Here is a 13594-nt window from a genome sequence, read left to right as displayed (position 1 = left end):
TGTAATGTTGGGGGGGGTATTGTATGGTTTTTTTTTACAGGCAAAAGAGCTGAAATTCTTGGGGCATGCCCCGCAAAGGGCCCTGTTCAGGGCTGGTAAGGTAAAAGAGCTTTTACCTTTTTTAATTTAGAATAGGGTAGGGAATTTTTTATTTTGGGGGGCTTTGTTATTTTATTAGGGGGCTTAGAGTAGGTGTAATTAGTTTAAAATTGTTGTAATATTTTTCTTATGTTTGTAAATATTTTTTTATTTTTTGTAACTTAGTTCTTTTTTATTTTTTGTACTTTAGCTAGTTTATGTAATTGTATTTATTTGTAGCAATTGTGTTTAATTAATTTATTGATAGTGTAGTGTTAGGTTAATTGTAGGTAATTGTAGGTAGTTTATTTAATTAATTTATTGATAGGGTAGTGTTAGGTTTAATTATATCTTAGGTTAGGATTTATTTTACAGGTAAATTTGTTATTATTTTAACTAGGTAACTATTAAATAGCTATTGTACCTGGTTAAAATAATTACCAAGTTGCCTGTAAAATAAATATAAATCCTAAAATAGCTATAATATAATTATAATTTATATTGTAGCTATATTAGGGTTTATTTTACAGGTAAGTATTTAGCTTTAAATAGGAATAATTTATTTAATAAGAGTTAATTTATTTCGTTAGATTTAAATTATATTTAACTTAGGGGGGTGTTAGTGTTAGGGTTAGACTTAGCTTTAGGGGTTAATCCATTTATTATAGTAGCGGTGAGCTCCGGTCGTCAGATTAGGGGTTAATAATTGAAGTTAGGTGTCGGCGATGTTAGGGAGGGCAGATTAGGGGTTAATACTATTTATTATAGGGTTAGTGAGGCGGATTAGGGGTTAATACATTTATTATAGTAGCGCTCAGGTCCGCTCGGCAGATTAGGGGTTAATAAGTGTAGGCAGGTGTCGGCGACGTTGAGGGGGGCAGATTAGGGGTTAATAAATATAATATAGGGGTCGGCGGTGTTAGGGGCAGCAGATTGGGGTACATAGGGATAACGTAGGTGGCGGCGCTTTGCGGTCGGAAGATTAGGGGTTAATTATTTTAAGTAGCTGGCGGCGACGTTGTGGGGGGCAGGTTAGGGGTTAATAAATGTAATACAGGGGTCGGCGGGGTTAGGGGCAGCAGATTAGGGGTACATAAGTATAACGTAGGTGGCGGTCGGCAGATTAGGGGTTAAAAAATTTTAATCGAGTGGCGGCGATGTGGGGGGAGCTCGGTTTAGGGGTACATAGGTAGTTTATGGGTGTTAGTGTACTTTAGGGTACAGTAGTTAAGAGCTTTATGAACCGGCGTTAGCCCAGAAAGCTCTTAACTACTGCTATTTTCCTGCGGCTGGAGTTTTGTCGTTAGAGCTCTAACGCTCACTTCAGAAACGACTCTAAATACCGGCGTTAGGAAGATCCCATTGAAAAGATAGGATACGCAATTGACGTAAGGGGATCTGCGGTATGGAAAAGTCGCGGCTGAAAAGTGAGCGTTAGACCCTTTAATCACTGACTCCAAATACCAGCGGGCGGCCAAAACCAGCGTTAGGAGCCTCTAACGCTGGTTTTCACGGCTAACGCCAAACTCCAAATCTAGGCCTTTGTGTCTTAATCTCAAGAATGCTTTAGAGAGATATTTGCATAAATTAGATGTTGTTAGATCATGGAAGTATTACATTGATGGATTTCAGGCAAACCTCTAGTTTATCAACTTTTCTGGTTCTAGGAAATGACAGAACGTTTCTGCTGCTTCTTTGGTCTCTTGGTTGAAACTTGCTTTTAAGAATGAAGCTTCAGTTGACCAAATTTGCAAGGCAGCTCTTTGGTCTTCTTTGCATACTTTTAATAATTTCTACCATTTTGATGTTTTTGCTTCTTCTGAGGCAGCCTTTTGTAAGAAAGTCCTTTAGGCAGTTGTTTTGTGGATTTAGTTTTTCAGTGAAAAAAGATGTTTCTAATCCCACACTTCATGTCTCATTACTTTACCGGGAGTAATTGATTGTGGACTCTCACCACGGGCGCGATCCGATATAGATCGCAGTTTGCGGCGCAAGCGAGGGAACCGGCGTCGCCCGCAGTTTCAGCTCGCAACTCGAGCTATCCCATATAAGTCGCCGTCAGATGCTAACGTGCCGTAAGTCTGTCAAACCAGCGATGTGCAGAAATCTGCGCAAGTACAAATTTCTGGCGTCGCCAGTGACTTGCGGCACGTTAGAAACTGCCGGCGCCTATAAAACCTGACTAAAGTCTAAAACACCCGCACTGTCTAACACGCCTCCCTAACATAGCCCGACACGTCTAACACGCCTCCCTAACATAGCCCGACACGTCTAACCCTCTATCCGCTATCCCCCCTCACTAGCCTAACAATAAAAAAGCTATTAACCCCTAAACCGCCGCTCCCGTACCCCGCCGCAACCTAATAAAGTTATTAACCCCTAAACCGCCGCTCCCGTACCCCGCCGCCAGCTATATTATATCTATAACCCCCTAAAGTGAGCCCCTAACACCGCCGCCATCTATATTAAAATTATTAACCCCTAATGTAAGCCCCTTACACCGCCGCCATCTCTATTAAAATGATTAACCCCTAATTTAATCTACCTACCCCGCCGCCAGCTATATTATCTATATTAACCCTAAGTATATTATAGTTAATATAGGTATTACATTATATATATTAACTATATTAACCCTAATTATATTAGGGTTAATATAGTTAATATAGTTACTATAGTATTTATATTAACTATATTAACTCTATCTAACCCTAACTAAATTTATATTAAATTAATCTAATTCATTTATAAACTAAAATATTCCTATTTAAATCTAAATACTTACCTATAAAATAAACCCTAAGATAGCTACAATATAATTAATAATTACATTGTAGCTATGTTAGGGTTAATATTTATTTTACAGGTAAATTGTTAATTATTTTAACTAGGTATAATAGCTATTAAATAGTTATTAACTATTTAATATCTACCTAGTTAAAATAATTACCCAATTACCTGTAAAATAAATCCTAACCTAAGTTACAAATACACCTACACTATCAATAAATTTAATAAACTACAAACATCTATCTAAAAATACAATTAAATTAACTAAACTACAAAAAAACCCCACTAAATTACAAAAAATAAAAAAAAGATTACAAGATTTTTAAGCTAATTACACCTATTCTAAGCCCCCTAATAAAATAATAAACCCCCAAAATAAAAAAAATTCCCTGCCCTATTCTAAATTAAACAAATTTCAAAGCTCTTTACCTTACCAGCCCTTAAAAGGGCCTTTTGTGGGGCATGCCCCAAAGAATTCAGCTCTTTTGCATACAAATACAATACCCCCCCCCAATTACAACCCACCACCCACATACCCCTATTCTAAAACCACCCAAACCCCCCTTAAAAAAGCCTAACACTACCCCCCTGAAGATCTCCCTACCTTGTCTTCACCACACCGGGCCGAACTCCTGATCCGATCCGGGCGATGTCTTCCTCCAAGCGGCAAAGAAGAATTCTTCCTCCGGCGATGTCTTCCTCAAAGCGGCAAAGAAGAATTCTTCCTCCGGCGACGTCTTCCTCCAAGCGGCAGCAAAGTCTTCATTCTTCCGGCGGCATCTTCAATCTTCTTTCTTCGCTCCGCCGCCGCGGAGCATCCATCCCGGCCGACTGCTGAACTACGAATGAGGTACCTTTAAATGACGTCATCCAAGATGGCGTCCGCCGAATTCCGATTGGCTGATAGGATTCTATCAGCCAATCGGAATTAAGTTAGAAAAATCTGATTGGCTGATTGAATCAGCCAATCAGATTCAAGTTCAATCCGATTGGCTGATCCAATCAGCCAATCAGATTGAGCTCGCATTCTATTGGCTGTTCCGATCAGCCAATAGAATGCGAGCTCAATCTGATTGGCTGTTCGGATCAGCCAATCAGATTGAACTTGAATCTGATTGGCTGATTCAATCAGCCAATCAGATTTTTCTAACTTAATTCCGATTGGCTGATAGAATCCTATCAGCCAATCGGAATTCGGCGGACGCCATCTTGGATGACGTCATTTAAAGGTACCTCATTCGTAGTTCAGCAGTCGGCCGGGATGGATGCTCCGCAGTGGCGGAGCGAAGAAAGAAGATTGAAGATGCCGCCGGAAGAATGAAGACTTTGCTGCCGCTTGGAGGAAGACGTCGCCGGAGGAAGAATTCTTCTTTGCCGCTTTGAGGAAGACATCGCCGGAGGAAGAATTCTTCTTTGCCGCTTGGAGGAAGACATCGCCCGGATCGGATCAGGAGTTCGGCCCGGTGTGGTGAAGACAAGGTAGGGAGATCTTCAGGGGGGTAGTGTTAGGCTTTTTTAAGGGGGGTTTGGGTGGTTTTAGAATAGGGGTATGTGGGTGGTGGGTTGTAATGGGAGGGGGGTATTGTATTTGTATGCAAAAGAGCTGAATTCTTTGGGGCATGCCCCACAAAAGGCCCTTTTAAGGGCTGGTAAGGTAAAGAGCTTTGAAATTTGTTTAATTTAGAATAGGGCAGGGAATTTTTTTTATTTTGGGGGTTTATTATTTTATTAGGGGGCTTAGAATAGGTGTAATTAGCTTAAAAATCTTGTAATTTTTTTTATTTTTTGTAATTTAGTGTTTTTTTTTTTGTAGTTTAGTTAATTTAATTGTATTTTTAGATAGATGTTTGTAGTTTATTAAATTTATTGATAGTGTAGGTGTATTTGTAACTTAGGTTAGGATTTATTTTACAGGTAATTGGGTAATTATTTTAACTAGGTAGATATTAAATAGTTAATAACTATTTAATAGCTATTATACCTAGTTAAAATAATTAACAATTTACCTGTAAAATAAATATTAACCCTAACATAGCTACAATGTAATTATTAATTATATTGTAGCTATCTTAGGGTTTATTTTATAGGTAAGTATTTAGATTTAAATAGGAATATTTTAGTTTATAAATGAATTAGATTAATTTAATATAAATTTAGTTAGGGTTAGATAGAGTTAATATAGTTAATATAAATACTATAGTAACTATATTAACCCTAATATAATTAGGGTTAATATAGTTAATATATATAATGTAATACCTATATTAACTATAATATACTTAGGGTTAATATAGATAATATAGCTGGCGGCGGGGTAGGTAGATTAAATTAGGGGTTAATCATTTTAATAGAGATGGCGGCGGTGTAAGGGGCTTACATTAGGGGTTAATAATATTAATATAGCTGGCGGCGGTATAGGGGGATTAGATTAGGGGTTAATAATTTTTATATAGGTGGCGGCGGTGTAAGGGGTCAGATTAGGGGATAGATAAGGTAGATGACAGCGGTGTAAGGGGTTCTAATTAGGGGATAGATAAGGTAGATGGTGGCGGTTTTAGGGGCTCACAGTAGGGGGTTAGTTTATGTAGATGGCGGCGGGGTCCGGGAGCGGCGGTTTAGGGGTTAATAACTTTATTAGGGATTTCGGGGGGGGGGGGGATCGCGGTTGACAGGTAGATAGACATTGCGCATGCGTTAGGTGTTAGGTTTATTTTAGCAGATCGCGGTTGACAGGGAGATAGACATTGCGCATGCGTTAGGTGTTAGGTTTATTTTAGAAGATTGCGGTTGACAGGGAGATAGACATTGCGCATGCGTTAGGTGTTAGGTTTATTTTAGCAGCCAGTTTAGGAAGTTACGGGGCTCCAATAGTCAGCGTAAGGCTTCTTACGGCTGCTTTTTGTGGCGAGGTGAAAATGGAGTAAGTTTTCTCCATTTTCGCCACGTAAGTCCTTACGCTGCATATTGGATACCAAACTGCGCGGGTTTGGTATACCTGCCTATAGCCCAAAAAACTACGGGCGACGGCAGAAATATACGGGCGTAACTTCTAGGTTACGCCGTATATGTGATACCAAACCCGCGCAAATATTGGCGTCGCCGGCTTTTGCGGGCGACGATTTTTATCGGATGGACCCCCACATGTATGAAAGAAAACATAATTTATGCTTACCTGATAAATTAATTTCTTTCATGGTAGTGAGAGTCCACAAGACCCCACCCTATGTTTTTGGTGTTGTTTTTTTTCCTGATGTTGTACATTTTGGCATTCTTTTTTACTTTATATGACACCAGTTTGACGCGTGCTTCCTTTCTTATGCATACTATTTAGATAACAGATAATGAGTAATTTTTAAGTGATAATGTTAAAATCTATCTTTTATTAAAAGATATTAAAACTAGACAAATTTAAAATTAAAAACACAAATAGAATATGGACATCCAAATATAATACCACTTGGTATTAAGGGAATCAGAGTTTATATTGCTCCCAGATGGTACAGTAGTGAGGATATAGAATTATGTGATCCCAATATAATATACTGGATAAATATATTTAGCATTGACCTGTTATATATTATGTGGTCTATACTTGGCTATTGTCAGTTTATAATATAAAGGTCAATTCCTTTTGAGTTCTTGTATGGGCCACTGTATTACAGTTTAATAATTGCATAAGAATATCCTCTGTTAATTTACAGATTGGTAGGCAGTAAATTATTCAGAGAAAAAGGACTGTTGTAAAAAACTCTGCGCTGGATTAAAATCAGGCTTCACATATAAAAACAGGCAATCCCAAAGCCTGGGAAATTTAAAAATACAGAAAGAATATACTATATGTGAGCGCTTGTGTATAAAACACTGGCTTAAGGTCTTATTGTATGGCAGTGTATTAAAATTTATAATAAGTTAAAAACTTTCATATATTAAATGATTAATTAATTCACTAATGCAAACTGCTTCAAGCAGACAATCAGTTTATTTTCATAAAGTAAAAATATAGGTAAAAAATATATATGCTTAATTATACTTATGTAAACTTCTAAATATATTGGTACCAATATTTACAGTATTTTATATTAAAAAGTAGCTTACAAATTAATCTAAACTTGTTAGTCCTAAATCCATATAAAATTTCTAAAAGAAGTTCAATATAAATAATATAATTCTAAAAAATGGAAATTCTACAACACAGAGCAACAAATGTTAATATAACAGATATGTATCGTTATATATAAAACGTCATTAAAACACAATGTTGCTAAACAGTCTTTTGATTCAGTAAGTTTATAATGTAATCGTATCCACATATGTTCCGTAAGAGATATAATAAGGATATAAGCAATCAAACCTTTTTCAAAGTTCCTACTAATGTCTTTACGGATATTCATGGATAAACATAAAGGAAAAAACACTTATCAAACTAATGAAATAAAGGTACCGTTTGTCACTGATTATAATATTAATTAATTAATATTAATCACAAATTGACAGAAAAAAATGTGAGAAAACATTGGCATATGTTAAAACAGGATAAAATACTGGGACCGATGATTACCAACAAACCACACTTTGTGTATAGGAAGGTGAATAATTTAAAAAATATACTTGCTCCTACTGTTATAAAGAAACAAAGAAAAATCGATAAAGATATAACTGGAATGGAAATAAAGATTTTTTCTCCCTGTCTAATATGTAAATCCTGTAGACACTCTAAAAAAAGTAAGTCACCTCAAATATAAACAATAAAGAATTCAAGATTGTATCAGATGTACTGATAGGAACATTGTATATGTAATCCAATGCAAATGTGGGATGCAATACGTGGGCAAATCGGAGAGACCACTACGTGAAAGAATTCGCGAACACATTCTGTCAATCGAGAATATGAATCAAGATAGGAATAAAGACTTACCCGTTCCAAAACATTTTAAAGAATGTAATAAAGGCAACCTTAAATATTTTAACTATATGGATATTGCAAAATTGTCAAAACAGATAAGAGGGGGGGATATACATAAAAAATTATTACAGTTAGAGAGAAAGTGGATTTATAATTTGGATACCTTGCATCCACAAGGTCTCAATTTGGAAATAGAATTAGGGAGTTTTTTTTAAATAAATTAATCTTACTTAAAATTAATTCATAATATTAAAAATAAATTTTTAGTACAGAAATGCAAATTTTAAGTTTTCATACATATATATGTATATTTTTATTATGGTCTTTTCTTATGGTCTTTTTTATACAGAAAATTAGTTTTTTATATATATTTTTTCTTTTTGAACAATTCACTATTGTTGATGCTTCTGATACAATTTGATTAATTGGTTATATAGTTATAACATAATATATGTCCTTGCTTGTTTGATATTCAATAATTTTTTTATTATATCTCATCAAAATGACAACCAAGTTAAGCAAAGATATTGTAGAAATCCAATTGCTATAAGTATATAAAATATAGCTCTCTTTGACGGAATTAGAAGCATGTGTAAGTAAATTGCTGAAAATGAATGCTATTTGTGAAATACATTGCATCACAACTATACAACAAGAGGATGGTATTTAAGGATGACCAAGAAGTAGTTCAGCTATGGCTTGACAAATGCTCTTCTGAGCTGAAACGGGTTGCCGCCTATGGACTACTCACACAGGAATCACTGTGACGAATCATACAGGAACTACCGGAAGTTTGGACGCCACCTCCGCATCTGTGGACGCGCTTAGAAACAAGCGCAGATTGTGTTTGGCGCCAGAGGCAGCATACAGGAACGCTGCAAAAAGGAAAACCTTCTAAAAAAGCATCAAAGATAGCTACACAGTATCGGGATTATACAGCGTTGGATAAAAACTAAGGTACCTCAACGGAAACTTTTAAACATCAGTCTAAAACACAGATGAATTTTGATGATTTAAATACACATCTGTAAACATGATGGTAAACTAAAGAGTGACTCTGTTTACAACAACAATCTTGAATATCCGTAAAGACATTAGTAGGAACTTTGAAAAAGGTTTGATTGCTTATATCCTTATTATATCTCTTACGGAACATAAGTGGATATGATTACATTATAAACTTACTGAATCAAAAGACTGTTTAGCAACATTGTGTTTTAACGACGTTTTATATATAACGATACATATCTGTTATATTAACATTTGTTGCTCTGCATTTGTTGCTCTGTGTTGTAGAATTTCCATTTTTTTTAATTATATTATTTACATTGAAATTTTAAAACTTCTTTTAGAAATTTCATATGGATTTAGGACTAGCAAGTTTAGATTAATTTGTTAGCTACTTTTTAATATAAAATACTGTAAATATTGGTACCAATATATTTAGAAGTTTACATAAGTATAATTAAGCATATATATTTTTTACCTATATTTTAACTTTTTATGAAAATAAACTGATTGTCTGCTTGAAGCAGTTTGCATTAGTGAATTAATCATTTAATATATGAAAGTTTTTAACTTATGATAAATTTTAATACACTGCCATACAATAAGATCTTAAGCCAGTGTTTTATACACAAGCAGTGAATTATTACAACTTCAGAATTCGCAATGGATTTTGTAATAGGATGATATGCCCTGTTAGAATTACCAATGTATTGCAGGACGTGTTATCCCATTAATTGGGTAAATATTACTGATTGTGAGATAATATAATAATACACGCTTGAAGAGTCCAAGTTTTTCACAGATCCTACTATCTTTATACTTGAATGGGATTAGCGAGATTGCAAATATTATAAATATGTGTATTGCAAGAATGGTATTATCGCATAAATGTATTAGTTTCTTGGTGTTGAAACTATGTAATTAATAATTCAGAAATTCAGAAGGAGATTTTTAGGAGGTTATCCGATTTAAAAGGCGGCACTGTGAATTGTAGATATTGTTCTCAATTTGAGTATAACATGCTTCCTTATTTCTTTAAGATCCCCGGACTTAATACTTTGTATCGGTGTTGGAGTCGGTATGTTACTTTAAGTGTTAATGCTTACAATCGTGTGGTTTAAGTGTCAGTAATCTCGCAACACTATAAGACACTTTATACATATTTACTGATATTTAAAGAGATCGTAATTTAGCAGTACTTATACTTGTTTATACTTTTTACTTAACTTTAAAATGTACAATTATCATATATACCCCATACAGATTGTCGGAATGTTTGGGGGTTGTGAGTAATAATAGTTTCTTCAAAGTTAGCGTATAAAGTAAAATTTATTTGAGATTACTTTATAAAGAGTTTTTGTAACAGATTTAGCAACACTTAGTAACAATTTGTAAAGCAAAACTTAATATCTATAATATCCAGAAATTGAGAAAGATTTGTTAGTGAAATATATTTATGAGTGAACAACAAATCACGATTGATTTAAATGCGATCCACGTAAATGATCTAAAGTTTGTGTGTTTCTTTATCTATTTGTGATCACCATTAAGTTGTTCTTATTTGAAGATACTAAAGGATCTTCTGATATCTAATCAGGGGGTTTGTTATTTCAAACCTTTGAGTCCATTGCAACTAATTACTGAATTGGTTATTACTTCACTGGTTGTCGGCGGCGTTTGAGGTTTAAATATTGCCGCCTTGTAACCTCTATGCTTTAGCTGTCTCTAGCATATATTGCTCTAAACTCGTGAGTAGTGTTTATAACATTTTTGCAACATCCCAACCAAATGTGCACTATATAATATAGTGAGAGTAACTTATTTTTGGGTCACATCTATTTGCTAATGTTTTAAAAAAAGTAAGGAGTTAAAAAAGATCAACAACCCTCCCTTAACATGTTTCAGCCGTTTTGGATCTCTGCTTTTTCAAAAGGTGATGCGCGCCGGCGTCTACGGGTGTATATCACCTAAACTCCACCCATAATTCAATCCAGGACCAATCCGAACCGTCCTTGATTTGATTGAAATTTGGATGCGACTTGGACTTCAGAAATAAATTGGAGACCTGTCAGAAATAGTTATATGTCCACACCAATTGAGTTATAGTAGTTTTGTATTACTATATATTATATTAAGGGGGTTAATTGGCTTTCTCGTAATGAGATTCGCATAGTTTTATTGAGTTTAACATATGCTAAGTTTAGAACAATACTACGCATGTCTATGTACATCTCTGTATTTACATTTTAACGTTTTTTGTCATGCAGATCTAAATGCTTCCTATACTAATATATAGACATATGGAAATAGATTGTCTCTATGTAAGTTTAATATTTATTGAGAATTACACATGTATTGTCTTAAACTTTGGCTCATTGTATGAAAAAAAGAGAAGAGGGGGTGGTATTAAGAAATGTTACTCTTGCTCAATTAACATCCTGATCTCATTGGGTCGATTGATTACCATGTAACCCTTAATACTTTTCACAAGCGTTTTTAATATTAGCATTTTGTAATCTATTTATACAATACTTTTTTGTGTAACCTTAAATTAACTTGGAAAGTTAACTTTGCATGAGTGTATTATTTATATGGAGATGATTAGATGCATATTAATATCATAGGTAGAGGTTATCCCCATAGGTGGGTATTCTCAACAGACTTATTGGTGACAATATTAAGTGCTGTGTTTATAATAATGTGACAGTGACTTAGAAAACTTAAAAAACAACTTTTCTTCTTGTTTTTTGTTGTTAAAATAATCCCATGTTTCTCCGTTTATGTCAGGTGAAAGGATATTTATTCACAACATGTATAAAGTGACAATTATCAGGAATAAGAATAAAAAAAAATTAAAAGAAATATAGAGAGGCTTTTTTATTTTTCCCTTTATTAGTATGTGTATAAGTGATTCTATTGGTGTTCGGGGAGTAATCTGAGATAAGTGATCGTGAATATGTTGTGCATATTGGGGTTCTTATTGGCACATCACAATATCTGAAAGGGTGGCAATGTCAGGGTGCCAGGAATCAGACTGAGACGAGAAGTGCAAAAATAATCACACCTTTATTAATAGCAAAAAATAATAAAAAGTCCACAAGTCAAATAACAAGCCAGGAATCAAAACCAGAGCTGGTAGTCGGACGAGCCGAGTCAGGAGCCAAAGCGAATAGTCAGACGAGCCGGAATCAGGAACAAGGAAAACAGCAGAGTCAGGAACAAGCCAGGGATCAGGAACCAGGAAGGACGTCAGGCAGCCAGGTAATACACAGGAACTCTCACAAACAGGTCTGAGACAACGCAAAGGCAAAGCATACTGAACAGAGGCCCTTTAAATAATAAGTGATGACATCACAATTCTGAGACTGCATCCTGTCTCACATGGATGATACACACCAGTCTGGCCATAAAAGGAAGTGCAGGAATTGAGCAGCATCCCCCACAATGCACCATAGTCAGGAAGAGAGGTGAGTAAAATGGCTGCCAGCAGCACATGGCAAACACAACAGGGAAAAAACCCTGACAGGCAAGAATAAGTGGTATTGCCAATCTAAATAAAATATTGTATATAACAAGTGCCCTAGCGGCATGAAACACGTATGGTGTCACAGGCGGTCTTGGTTCTCCTTGTCCTTTCTTGTTTTCTGCGAGACCGGGTGTGGTTTATGTTCATTTCCATTTTTTGGGTGTTTTTTTTTTTTTAGATTAGGGTTTGGGCTTGTAAAAGAGCTAAATGCCCATCCAAATGCCCTTTTCAGGGCAATGGGTAGCTTAGGTTTTTTTTTGGTTTTTTTAGAGTTAGGGTTTTTATTTTGGGAGGTTGGTTGGGTGGTGGGTTTTACTGTTGGGGGTGTTTGTATTTTTTTTTTTACAGGTAAAAGAGCTGATAAAAAGAGCAGGTAAAAGAGCTGATATCTTTGGGGCAATGCCCCACAAAAGGCCCTTTTAAGGGCCATTGGTAGTTTATTGTAGGCTAGGTTTTTTTTTATTTGGGGGGCTTTTTTATTTTGATAGTGCTATTAGATTAGGTGTAATTTCTTTTATTTTGGATAATTTCATTTGTTATTTTCGTAATTTAGTGTTTGTTATTTTTTGTTTTTGGTAATTTAGGACTTTGTAATAATGTTTAATTGTATATTTAAATAATTTTAGTAGAGAGGCGGGGCTTGGAGCCGCTGAAGTATGGAGGTGTAAAGCAAGGGCTCTGTGATACATGGCTGATTAACCTGGCTAACAGATCATTCTGACCCCCAAATTTATATAAGAAGGGCGAGTTAAGACAGCAACTAACCACCGTGAAGAGACTGGCTTGGTGGTGAGAGATGTAAAGCACAGGCAGCTTCGGCTGCATTTGATAACGCACGGAGCCGACCGCCATCTTGGCCACGCGGTACACACTAAACTGAGGCTGCAGAACTCCACAGCAAGCGGATAAAAAGCTCCGGAGACATGATCCTCTCTGACCGGAGGTAAAGCAAGCAAACTCAGCTAATAAGGAGCCGAGATAAGGCTATCATAGAGCTGCATAGAAGCGGACCGCCAGGACTGAAGCCTAACACAGTAAGAGGCTGTAGCAGAAGTGAATGAGGCAGTTAAAGGACATGTGAGAATAAAATTAAGGCATCTTAGCCCTATTACACTTGGCTCTATTTGCGACCTTATGTATGACTGGGACATTTATGAGACGCACGTGCAAAGTAAATTAAAGTGCGATGTCTGCAAGGAGAGAGAAAGCTTACTATAAAGCAGGGAAACAAGCTTAAGTGAGATATTATTGGAAGTAGTTTGCACTACAATGTTGTGACCACAGCAAAA

General features: G+C 35.7%; 1 protein-coding gene across 1 annotated transcript in view; it reads right to left on the bottom strand.

Moving 5' to 3' along the window:
• LRRC43 (leucine rich repeat containing 43) overlaps positions 1–13594 on the bottom strand; it is a 258073-nt gene that overhangs the window by 52984 nt on the left and 191495 nt on the right. The gene's annotated exons all lie outside the window — the stretch shown is intronic.

This window comes from Bombina bombina, chromosome 2 (assembly GCF_027579735.1).
Source record: "Bombina bombina isolate aBomBom1 chromosome 2, aBomBom1.pri, whole genome shotgun sequence".
In the NCBI taxonomy this organism is placed as follows: Eukaryota; Metazoa; Chordata; class Amphibia; order Anura; family Bombinatoridae; genus Bombina; species Bombina bombina.
The sequence above is the reverse complement of the archived record's forward strand: the minus strand, read 5'-3'. Positions and strand labels throughout refer to the sequence as shown.